General features: G+C 44.2%; 1 protein-coding gene across 7 annotated transcripts in view; it reads right to left on the reverse strand.

The window, feature by feature from the left end:
- The window catches only part of LOC100029569 (septin-2), a 123,264-nt gene that overhangs the window by 31,303 nt on the left and 78,761 nt on the right, over window positions 1-13,200 (reverse strand). The window lies entirely within an intron of this gene.

Consider the following 13,200-nt stretch of genomic DNA (forward strand, 5'->3'; position numbering starts at 1 on the left):
GAGGCGCTTCTGTTTCCTACCAGCCCCCCCACACTTGGGCTTCCCAGCCGGCCCCACTTCCTTTCTGTAGCTGAGGAAGCTGGAGGTGCCCAGGATGAGCCCTCCGCCCGGCTCCCAGGGGACCGGCTGCATCCTGGCAGAGCCGTTAACTTTTTGATTTTGCAGTAATATAAGTTTAAAACACATTGCTATCATGTCAATGCATGCCCCCAAAGCTTGAGACTATAAAAATGATGCCACTCATTGTTTTGTTTTGTTTAATGATGGGACTTTGCTTAACGATTCTGATTCCAGGACAAGATATACACAAAAGAATCATTGCACAGGGACAAAGATAAACCAATCCAGGACGGAGTGATGCACTTCTAAGCCAGTACAAAGGACTTGAACCTAGTGTGAAGACTCAAGGTTGCGATGCTTGACATACGTTAAGACATAGGCCTTCCTCGTGTCCACACTCACTCTGAAAATACTTACAGGAGCAGAACCAGGAGAACATTGTACACAGAGACTAATACACTGTGGTATAATCAAACGTAATGGACTTCTCTATTAGTGGCAGTGTAATGTCCCTGAACAACTTGCAGGGATCCAGGAGAAAAAAACACTATTCATAAGCAAAGGATAAACTATGGGAGTGGAAACACCGAGGAAAAGCAACTGCCTGAATACAGAGGTTGAGGGGACATGACAGAGGAGAGACTCTAAATGAACACTCTAATGCAAATACTAACAACAAAGCAATGGGTTCAAATCAAGAAAACATCTAATGCCCAGTGGACTTACGCGTCGGCTATGGGGGGTGGGGGGGAGGAAAAGAAAATGATCTATGTCTTTAACGAATAATGCTTGGAAATGATCAAATAAAATATATTAAAAAAAAAAAGAAAATACTTACAGACGAATATCCCAAACTTGGCTCCAAACCTGGCTCCTATAACCTAGTCCCTTTTCTGTCTTTTCTAGTGTGGCGACTTTCTGTAGTCCTGGCTACTGACTGGGTAAATGCATCATTGCTTCGATCATTTTAATTGGGCCCTGATTCAAGGACCTGTTATAGATTTATTTTTCCTTTACTTAGAATTTTTACACATAAGACTTTGATAGTCTATATTTTCATCCAGTAATTTTTTTATTTGGATTTTTCTGATGCCTTTTTAATTTCTCTTGCCAATTGATTCATATACCTCATAACTCAGCCATGCATCCCTAAGTGATCCTGTGTTTTTCAATCACCCTCTTCATGGGGAAATGTAAAAATATTATTATTTTAAATTGCAAAGTTTAAATTCCTTTTGAGAAGAATTTTAGGTAAAGAAACATGATACCTCTCTGAATCCAGAAACTGAATTGTTGGAGAAGACGCCATGAAGATGCCTCAAGACCACAAGCTGCACGAGAAGATCAAGAATGAACTTTGGGTGTGGTTGATTGAACATTTATTTGCATGCATACTTTCATGCCAAAGGGGACTGCCCTCTAACTGGCTTTCTCTCAATGCGTCTAGCAATTATTGGTTTTGTTCTTTTTTTCCTCTTATCCTCAAATTATTATAATCTTTAAGTTGATTATGTTTTCATGATCCTTTGGGGAAAATCTTTTTCCCAAACGATCAAATGGAGAAATGTAAACAAGGTTGATTTGAACCCCGGACTTCAATTCCCAGAAGTCCTTGGCCACTTCCCACAATGCTTTGTAACCTCGCCTGAATTCCCACCTGGGCCAAGAACAGAAATTGTATTTAGGCTGACTCTCCACCTACTTTGGATCTCTCTCTCTCTTCCTGCTTCTGTTTCCAAGCACACGGGTCTCTCAAGATGTAGTGTAAGTGAAACTGAATGGGCCTTTCGGCCCTCCTAGGTACGTACTTTCGTATTGTGTATTTTCTTTATTTTTTTAATCTTTAATAAACCTCATAAAAATATAATACTTTTATTACTCAAAACTAATTTTAACTGCTACAGTTTCCAGCCTTCTCGGGCGGGGGGGGGGGGAGAATGCCCCCCTTCAATCCCTTGTCCCATAAGACTCTGCTCTGCATCTTTCCACAGGCCCAACACAAAGAAACTCCTCAACACTGGCGCCTGTGCTCTTGTTCCTTTACAATTTCGGGAGTGCCAGGGAAGCCCTCGAGGTGCCATCTGCTGCCTCTTATTCCTACCCCACGACCATCTGCCCATCTTCCTTTCCAAAAATTCCTGTCTCGTTGATGGCTTTAATGCCACTTGTGGTACACAAAGCAGACTTCCCTGGGAACGTGCCTCGGCTTGGGTTACTTACCTAAGGCACGTGTGCGAAGAAGCACCCTTGGGGTCCTAGAAATGAGCCCCAAAGGGACGCTGTCTACTCTGTTGTTCTGGGGGCCTTTGGCCTCTCCCGGGCCAGCCCAGGCTGACCACCTTCACTCCCAGGCAATAGCACTGGTCTGGAGCCCCCCTCCCAGCTCTATTGCTAACTTGCTGTGAGACGGTCCACAAATCTCCCTCCCCCCAGCCGATGAGAGCAGCTGGAGGGAGGGAGGGAGTTCTGGGACCCTTCCAGGCCTCCAGAAGAGCTCCAGGGACAAGCTTCTGGAGTTCTAGATTCTGCCCAAATAAACCTGAACTTCTGCTATCCAGCTGTTGAGAACAGAGCGGGTCCTCAGGCCATCCTTGGGCCCAGGGCCACCACAGCCTGCCTGTCCTGGGGAAGGAAGCCAGCCCCAAAGCCACCATCTGTCTGTGGGATGCTGAGAGCTGCTCACTGTCTTGGCAAGAGAAATGACCAGCTGTGCCACGGTCCTGGACAAGGTGAGAGAACCCACTGTCGTTGGGGCTCGTCGCCCCGGGGGGCCTGGCCTCCTTGGGCAGTCAGGCTGCTGAAGCCTGCGAATCTCTTCTCAGAATCACGATTTTGAATCAAATCAAATTCAATCAAATTCAAATCAAATTTCAATCAAAAGCAGAATACGAGGTGCGTAGGAAGACAACAGTATTGAAATAAAGAAATGAAGAACAGCCCCAGGAGGGTCTTCCTGCCTCTGCCCTCTCCCCACTGAAGGCCACCCTGCATTCAGCTGCCAAAGTGATCTTCCTAAAGCGTGGGTCTGACTCGAACTCCCTACTCAAACTCCAGAGTGTCAAAGTGCTGCGTGGTGGTAATGATCAACACATTTATAGGACACTATGTGCCAGGCACTGGGCTAGATATTTTACAAATACCTCATTAGATCCTTATAACAATTCTGGGAGGTAGGCGCTGTTCTTATCCCGAGTTTACAGATGAAGAAACTATGAAGTGACTTGCCCAGGGTCAAGTGTCTGAGGCCAGATTTGAACTTGGGCCCCTTCCTCACTTTCCAAACATGTATACTTTACTGACTTCCACAAAGCATAACTTCCGATCTAAAACTGGCTTCCTGTCCCAAACACAAGACACTCCATATTGGACATCTTCACTGGCTTTCCCCAATACATGAAACATTCCTCCCCTTGTCACTGCCTCCTGGTTTCTGGGCTTCCTTCTGGTCTCCACTAAAATCCCATCTTCTGCAAGAAGATTTTCCCAGTCTCCGTGAACTGTAGCATTTTCCCTCCGAGACTATCCCTAATTTATCTTGTTTGTCCAATCTGGTTTCCATGTTGCCTCCCCACTCGGCTGGGAGCTGCCTATCTTTGTGTGCCTGCTATTTAGCACAGTGCCTGTCTGGCATCCAGTGGGCACTTCAATGCCTGCTGCCTGTCTCTGAAGACACTTTCCTTGGCTCCCGTTTCCTGGGCCTCAAATGTCTCTCATATAAACTCGTGGTGTTCATTTCTATCCATCTTATCAACCAATACTGGTGTCTCTTCCTCTAGGAGAACCTTCCCAGTCAATAAAGGCCTTCTCTCTCTGGTATCGCTGTGAGCTCCACAACGACAAGGGTCATTTAGAGCAGTGTTTTGCAGGGGGTAGAGCCAAGATGGCAGAATAAAGGCAGGGAACCACCTGAGCTCTCCTGAATTCCATTCCATACAATGTTAAAATAACACATCACAATGAATTTTAAAGCAGCGAAACGAACAAACAAAAAAAGAACAGAGTGAAGCAATCTTCCTGTCCAAGACAACCTAGAAGGTTGGCAAGAAAGGGTTGTCACACTGGGGTAAAAGCAGAGCACAGTCCAACACAACCTGCCCACTGCTGTCCTCACTCACGGCTACAGGCCATAGGAGCAACTGAATTAATGGTGGTAGCAGTGGCTTCTGGAATTCTCAGCACATAGGCAGTAAGGGAGTAGGAAAAATTGGTTAGAAGATTATTGCTGGCACTGGATGCAAGATTCTGTTGTATTGCCCATACATGGTTCTGGGTTACAAATCCAGAAGCATGAGGAGGATTACCAGGAGCAGAGACCCTAGTCATAGTTCCAGAATAGAAAAGAGTGCTTGTGGTCACTCACAGACCAGAGCACAGGCCAGGAAAGCAGTGAACACACCTCCCCTTAGATCATACTATCTTGGAAGAACTGGAATTTGCAGATCTCCAGAACTAGCTCTGAAAACAGAACCATGAAAAATATGAAGCTTGATAAAGGGCACCCTCCACCTTGGGAGCAGAGTGCAACTTTAATATAAAGTTAAAAATAAAAAAAGACTGAAAAATGAACAAACAAAATCTCATATTCTAGAAGAGGTTAAAAAGGATTTTAAAAATAATAAGAGAGGAAAAGGAAAAATTGGAAGAGGTAAAAAGAAATGAAAGTGATACAAGAAAGAGCCAATGGCTTACTGAAGGAGGCCCAAGAAGAAAATAATACCTTAGAAACAGAATAGTCCAAATGGTAAAGAGGCATGAAAATATAATGCAGAGAAGAATTTCATAAAAAGCAGAATTGGGAAATGGAAAAAGAGGTACAAAAATTCACTGAAGAAAAGAATTTCATAAAAAGTGGAATCAGTCAAATGGAAAAGGAGGGGGAAAGCCTACTGAAGAAAATAATTTGTAAAATCAAAATTGGGCAAGTGGAAGCTAATGACTCTATGAGACATTAAGAAACAATAAAACAAAATCAAAAGAACAACAACAAAAAAAAGAAAATGTGCAACATTTCATTGGAAAAACAATTGACCTGGAAAACAGATTGAGGAGAGATAATTTTAAGAATTATTGGACTACTCAAAATTCATGATTTAGAAAAAAGAAACAAAGAACGAAACAAAGAAACAAAGACTCCACCAATCTTCCCCTGAAAGAGATACCAAAATATTATAGCCAAATTCTAGTGCTCACAGGTCAAGGAGAAAATATTGCAAATAGTCAAAAAAATTCAAATATTGTGGAGTCATAGTCAAGTTCACACAAGATATGGCACCTTCCATGTCAGAAGGAGTGGAGGGGTTAGGATATGATATTCTGGAAGGAAATTAGGATTACAACCAAGAATCACCTAGCCAAATAAAAGTATAAGCCTACAGAGAAACAAACAGATATTTAATGCAAGAGAACTTTTAAGCATTTCCAATGAAAAGAGACCTAAATAGAAATTTTGAGATTCAAATTCTTATTATTAGGTTGTGTCTGACTCTTCATGACTCTTTTGGGGTTTTCCTTCTCCAACTCATTTTGCAGATGAAGAACTGAGGCAAACAGGGTTAAGTAGTTTGTCCAGGGTCCCACAGCTAGAAAGTGTCTGAGATCTAATTTGAACTCATGAAGATGAGTCTTCATGATTCTAAGCTCAGTGCTCTGTCCATTATGCCACCTAGCTGTCCCATAAAAAGATAAACATGAAAGAGAAATTATAAGGGATTCAATAAACTATTTACATTCTGATATGGGAAGAGGATACATGTAACTTCCAAGAATCATATCATGTTTAGGGCAGTTAGAAGGAAGACGTCTACATTGACAGAGGGCATGGGTATGAGTTGATTATATTGGGATAATCTAAAAAAATGAAGGAGTAAGAAGGAGGGATGCACTGGGAGAAGAGAAAAGTAGAGGTAGAATGTGGTGAATTATCTCACATAAAAGAGATGTGAAAGAGCTTTTACAGCGGAGGGAAAGATGAGGGGATGGCAGGCAATGTTTGAACCTTGCCCTCATCAGAATTGGCTCAAAGAGGGAATAACATCCACATTCAGTTGGGTTTAGAAAGCTATCTCACTTTATAGTGAATAAGAGGGTAAGAAAAGAGAAAGCTGATAGAAGGAAGGACAGATTGGAAGAGGTGGTGGTTAGAAACAAAACACTTCTGTGGAGGGACAGGGTAAAGAGATGCAGATAAACAGAGACAGAGAAAGAGGAAGCAGGATGGAGGGAAATAAACAGTAATCTTAACTATAAAAGTGAATGAGATTAACCCACCTGTAAAACAGAAGTGGATTAAAAAAGATATCCTACAATATATTGTTTACAAAAAAAAAAAACACACTACAAGCAGAGACACACACACAGAGTAAAGGTAAGGGGCTGGAGGAAAATCTATTATGCTTCGGCTGAAGTAAAAAAAAAAACAGGAGTAGTTATCATGATCTTAGACAAAGCAAAAGCAAAAATAGATGAAATTGAAAGAAACAGGTAGAGAAACTACATTTTGCTAAAAGGTACCATAGATAATGAAGCAATCGCAATACCAAACATATATATACCAAATGGTATAGCATCCAAATTCTTAAAGGAAAAGTTAAATAAATAAATATATGAAAAAATAGACCATAAAACCATATTAGTGGGGAACCTCAACTTGCCCCTCTTTGGCCTAGATAAATCTAAACAAAAAAATAAACAAGAAAGAAGTTAAGGAAATAAATAAAACTTTAGAAAAGCTAAATATGATGAACCTCTGGAGAAAATTAAATGGAACCAGAAAGGAATATACCAAAACTGACCATGTATCAGGGCATCTCAAAACCAAATGCAGAAAAGCCTAATAAAAATGCATCCTTTTCAGATCATAATGCAATAAAAATTACATTCAATAAAGGGCCAGGGAAACACAGATTAAAAATTAATTAGAAATCAAATAACCTTTTTAAAAATTTTTTTAAAACCCTTACCTTCTGTCTTGGAGTCAATACTGTGTATTGGCTCCAAGGCAGAAGAGCGGTAAGGGCTAGGCAATGGGGGTTAAGTGACTTGCCCAGGGTCACATAGCTGAGAAGTATCTGAGGCCAGATTTGAACCTAGGACCTCCCGTCTCTAGGCCTGGCTCTCAATCCACTGAGCTACCCAGCTTCCCCCAGAAATCAAATAATCTAAGCCTGAAGATGAGTGAGTCAAAGAACAAATCATAGAAACTATCAATAATTTCATTAAAGAAAATGATAAAAATGAGACAGTGTACCATAATTTATGGGATTCAACCAAAGCAGTACTCATGGAAAAATTTATATCTCTAAATACTTATATCAACAAAACAGAGAAAGAGTAGATCAACAAAATGGTCAAGTAACTAAAAAAGCTAGAAAAATAACACACTGAACTAGAATGACCTCCAGGAATTGACGCAGAGTGAAAAGAGCAGAACCAGGAGACCCTCATACACAGAGACGGATATACTGTGGCACAATTGAATGTAATGGACTTCTCTATTAGCAGCAATTCAATAATCAAGGACAATTCTAAGGGACCTATGAGAAAGAACATTATCCATATCCAAAGAACTGTGGGAGTAGAAACACAGAAGAAAAACAACTGCTTGGTCACATGGGTCGATGGGGATATGATTGGGGATGTAGACTCTAAACGATCACTCTAGTGCAAATATTAATAAAATAGAAGTAGGTCTTGATCAATCAATGGGAAAAAAGAGAAATAACACATTAAAAATCCCTAGTTACATACCAAATTGGAAATCCTGAAAATCAAAGGAGAAATCAACAAAATTGAAAGTAATAAAACCATTGAACTAATAAATAAAACTAAACACTGGTTTTATGGGAGGGGAGGAACAGTAAAATAAATAAACCACTGGTTGATTTGATTTTAAAAAACAAAATCAAATTACCAATATCAAAAACGAAAAGAGTGAATTCATCACCAATGAAGATAGGAACTATTTTGTCCGGCTATATGCCAATAAATCTAATAATCTAAGTGAGATGGATAAATATTTACAAAAATGTAAATTGCCCAGATTAACAGAAGAGGAAACAGAATACTTAAATAACCCTATCTTAGAAAAATAACTTAACAAGTCATCAATAATCTCCCTAAGAAAATATCCCTAATTCCAGATGGATTCACAAGTGAATTCCACCAAACATTAAAAGAACAATTAACACCAATACTATAGAAACCATTTGAGAAAACAGGCAAAGAAGGAGTCCTTCCAAAAATTCCTTTTACAGCACAAATATGGTGCTGATCCTGAAAGCAGGAAGTGCAAAAATGGAGAAAGTAGAACATTTTGCAGAACAAGGATTTACTAAGTGTTTATTGAACAAAACTGAACTGATGTGTTTAGACTGAAGATTAAGGGGCTCTGAGCAAACTTAAAGGAACAGACAAAGGGGGGCATTTGGATACCGAGGCACAGACCCTCGGTGCATCTTCTCCAGGTAGCTACGGTCCTCTACATCCCTAGTCTGGTCACTTTTTATTCCACTCAAATGTGATCTGGCTGAAGGAGTTTTCTACCTCTATTGAAATTCAAAGTGAAGAGGCAGCAATGATGTAAGAAATGGAGAGGCCACTGGGTTTGAAGTCAGGAGTTAGGGGTTCGAGCCTTGGCTCTGCCTCTCATCAGCTTTTTCCTCCGTGAGGCTTAGCCTGGGAGGAGGCAAAGACAGAGAAGCTTCCCTTGTTAGGGCTCTCCCCCTCCTGGATGCAAAGATTTGATATTTTCTTATATTGTATTCCCCCCCCCCCCCAGGAGAAATTCAGAAGGTCCTCTAGGTAAAGGTAACCCAGGGCTAGGCTCAGCTTCATAAATGTTCACTGGATTGAATTAGCCCAGCGACCAGGGGCAACCTAGCCATGCAGAACTCAAGCAATGAGCTCACACCGAGGCATGCTGAGTTTGAGATGACACCAGGATGGCCATTCAGGAAGCAAGAGCGAGAAGCTAGAAAGAGAAGAAGACATCACAAAGGAATTCTCCCTTGGCTAATCCAATAGGTCATGCAAGTGCCATCATCCGGAGGGAGTATTTGCCCAGATCTGGGCTTTCCACGGGGAGGGAATTCTCATGAGGAAATGCCTCCTACCAAGAACATCTGCAATTGTTCCGACTTTCCAGTCTCAGAGAGTAGCCTGGGACTCTGAGAGCTTAAGAACTTTGCCCACACTGCCTTGGGTTGGAAGCAGGATTTGAACCCAGGTCATCCTGACTGTGGGACCAGAGACATCTCCAATACTTGACTCTCTCTCTCTGCCCCCAATTTGTAGATTGAGGAGAGTTTCTGTGACCGGCTCAAGGTCACCCAGCTAGGAGGTCCCAGAGCCAAGCCTTAGAGGCTCCCGTCCCACTGTTTCATGTCCCCTCTCCAAAGGCAGTACAAGTGGCAAAGCAGAGAACTTGGACAGGCAGAACCAGGGCTCATGCACTTGGAGGTGGGCGGGAGGAGCTACCAGAACCAGCGGAGCTGAAGGAGATGGAAGCCAAGGGAGTGGAGCGTTCCGCCCAAAGGAGTTGGCCAATGGGGCCAATGGCACAGAGCTCTGACCTGGCAGGATTTGTCTAGAATGTGAACTCAGTGAGGTGAAGGCTGTGCCAAAACGGAGTGAAATCACGAGCCTAATCCCACTGTGGGGCAACTCCACTGCGTGGTAAATTGAACTCCAGGCCGAAGGTTGGATGATTCAGCTTCCCGAGTTCAAATCTGGCCTCAGACACTTCCTAGCTGTGTGACCCTGGGCAAGTCACTTCATCCCGCTGGCCTCAGTTTCCTCTTATGTAAAATGAGCTGGAGAAGGAAATGGCAAACCGCTCCAGTATCTTTGCCAAGAAAGGTCACAAAGAGCCAGACCCAACTGAACAACAACGAAATCTCCCCTCTCTCCCCAGAGACCCAGCGTGGCACAGGATTCTGCCCCCCAATACTGGGGAAATGTGAACATGTTGGTTCTTGCTCTCTCTTTGAAGGATTTCTGCCGAAGTTAATTTGATGGTAAGTGACTAAATGGAAGTGGGAACCTTCAAAATGGGGAAGCACCCCGGAGAGCCTCCCCCAAAGCCCTTCAAGGCAAGGAGGGCCAAGACAGCGTCCCTGGCTCCCGCAGTGGGCCGGGACATCCATAGTACACAGGAACGGAAGGAACATTTGAAAAAGGACATTTTCCCGACTTGCTCGTTAAGCCTCAGAAAGAACAATCGTGTGGCCTCGCGCAGGGCTGATGATGTACGGTCCGCTTTCCAAAGCCAGGGTTCAAGCAGCTAGTCGAAGGTGGCCTCCGCGACTCTCTCCTAGAGGCACGGCCCCCCGTCTGCCTGCCCGTCGTCTCCCATTTTCTGACTGGCGCTCATTCGTACGTTCTTGTTTGCACACAGTCTCCCCCCTGGACTGTGAGCTCCTTGAAGGCAATCACTGAAGCGAGGGGAGCTGTTGTGGGGGTTTCCCCCCTTTCTGTCTATCCCTGGCACATAGCGCAATGCCTGGCACACAGTAGGCACTTTAAATAAATGTCTGTTGATTGGAGAAGTTTACTGCTAACACTCAGGTGGGCAGTTTCGGGAACATGAGAGGGACTTACGGCTTAAAAGAGGAATAGGCTGGGGAAATGGGCCAGGAAATGGGTACAAACCATTTATTTGATTGACTTATTAACTAAGGGAAGGAGGGAAATAAGAGGCTTGCGGGGCAACATCTTAAAACATTTCTCCAAAAACTATTTGCTGAAGACCTACTATGTGTTGGGCACTGACAAGTACTATGAGGAATGCAAAGAAATATATGGCTGCTGTCTATGACATTAACAGGGACGTGGTGGCCTTGGGCTTATTGTAAGGGAGGTACAGAAATGAGGTGAGGCCTGCTCCAACCTGACTCCACCTGAACCCTCCAACCTGATCTCTACTTCTCCTCTCACCTCCTTCGGGATTTGATTCACACTGGACGGCACCCTCCCACCTCTGGGCCTTTGTTCAGGCCTGTCCCCACGCCTAGCATGTCCTCTCTCACCCTCCTAACCATTTGGAAAGCCTCCTCCAGAACCCTACTTGGACTTCATTAAAGTTCTCTGTTTTGCACCTCCCAAATTATGTAATAGCGCATATTCCAATTCTCTACATTGATCTCAGCTTCCTCAGTTCCCTGAGGGCTGGGGCAGGCCTGTGTCGAATCTAAGCCTTATACCTCCTCCCCTGCCTCGTACAACAGCTTTACACACAGAGGGAGAGAAATGTTTGTAAATGAACAATCTTCGAGCATCTAACCTGGCTGGATCAAGAAGATATCCGCGGGCCTCCATGCGTAAGCACTAGCTGGGGCCGGATGGAGAAAGGAGGGCTGGAGCTGGGCTGTGAAATATGGGCGGGACGTCATCAGGCAACGAGAATGGGCAAATGACACCAGCACAGGCAGAGAAATAGGAAATCAGAAGGCCTGGCCTTACAATGATGGGGAGGCCAGTGGGCCAGGAGGAGATGGGCTGGCTAGAGGGCTGCGGGGCTGAGAACTCGAGAGGCCACCTGCAACTAGAGCCTGAAAAGCCAAGAACGTGACACCAAACAGTTGGGGCTTCATCCTGCAGGCTCCAGGAACTCTCACCTGGGACAGCTGCCCAAACCAACTGCCATTTTAAGGACATCAATTTGCCATTCGGGATGGACAGAAGGGGGCTAAGAAAACAAACACAAAAAACATACTTCAAACTTCCTCCCTTCCTCTTGTCCTTCCTTCCTTCCTTCCTTCCTTCCTTCCTTCTTCCCACCTTCTTTCTTCCTTCCTTCCTTCCTTCTTCCCTCCTTCCCACCTTCCCTCCTTCTTTCTTCCTTCCTTCCTCCTTCTTTCTTCCCTCCTTCCTTCCTTCTCTCTTTCCTTCCTTCCTTCCTCCTTCCCACCTTCTTCCTTCCTTCCTTCCCTCTTTCCTTCCTTCCTTCCCTCTTTCCTTCCTTCCTTCCTTCCCTCTTTCCTTCCTTCCTTCCTTCCCTCTTTCCTTCCTTCCTTCCCTCTTTCCTTCCTTCCTTCCTTCCCTCTTTCCTTCCTTCCTTTCTTCCTTCCTTCCTTCCTTCCCTCTTTCCTTCCTTCCTTCCCTCTTTCCTTCCTTCCTTCCTTCCTTCCTTCCTTCCTTCCTTCCTTCCCTCTTTCCTTCCTTCCTTCCCTCCTTCCTTCCTTCCTTCCTTCCTTCCTTCCTTCCTTCCTTCCTTCCTTCCTTCCTTCCTTCCTTCCTTCCTTCCTTCCTTCCTTCCTTCCTTCCCTCCCTCCCTCCTTCCTTCCTTCCTTCCTTCCCTCCCTCCTTCCTTCCTTCCTTCCTTCCTTCCTTCCTTCCTTCCTTCCTTCCTTCCTTCCTTCACTATGATGATCAAATTTGAACTGAAGTTCTCCTGGCTCCAGACCTGGCACTGTCTCCACTGAGCCACTCAGCTGCCCCCTGGCCCCTGCATTCTTAAAGCTTGGAAGCTAGTTGTGAGATAAGACACAAATGCTGAGCGCTTGACTACGCCATATGATCAGACAGGAGAGGTGTAAACAGGATGCTGGGTGGAGTTTGAAGGGCAGCAGGGAAGAGTCCAGGGAGAAGATGCCATTTGAGTTTGGTTTCAAAGGTTCAATGGGAATGGGACTTTTTTTTCCCTTGGAGTTTTTCTGTATTTTCCTTTACACAAGAAATAGTGTCAGTAACAGGACGGAGAAGATATGGGACTGTTCACAAGGGACGTGGCGTGAGCCTGAGATTTTAAGAAAATAAGGGGAGTCACAGAGGGCCTCCTTCTTCCTATGTCAGGGTAGCCTTGACCCTTTTGCTGCCCCATAGAAGATGGCAGTTGGTATCTTCTTCCTGGGGGAATTCAACATTTAAAAGGCTAAAGGAAGAACCTTCCAGGAATTTGGAAAACTGTGTGAAAGCTTCATTTGAGGGACATCGGAAGCCCAAATGGAAAGAGGACTGGAGTGACGCCCACCCGTCATGTCCAGCATCGGTGTGGCTCGGGCCAAGTTAACATCCCACTCGAGCCCCGGCGGCTCCCCTTCTCTAAGAGGGTGGCAGTCCATCTTTTCTGCTCTTTCTCATGGGACACCATTCCTCAGGGGAATGTTGCAGAAGGGATTCCTGTTCCACTTGGGAGTAGACTCA

This window comes from Monodelphis domestica, chromosome 3 (genome assembly GCF_027887165.1).
Source record: "Monodelphis domestica isolate mMonDom1 chromosome 3, mMonDom1.pri, whole genome shotgun sequence".
Classification (NCBI taxonomy): Eukaryota; Metazoa; Chordata; class Mammalia; order Didelphimorphia; family Didelphidae; genus Monodelphis; species Monodelphis domestica.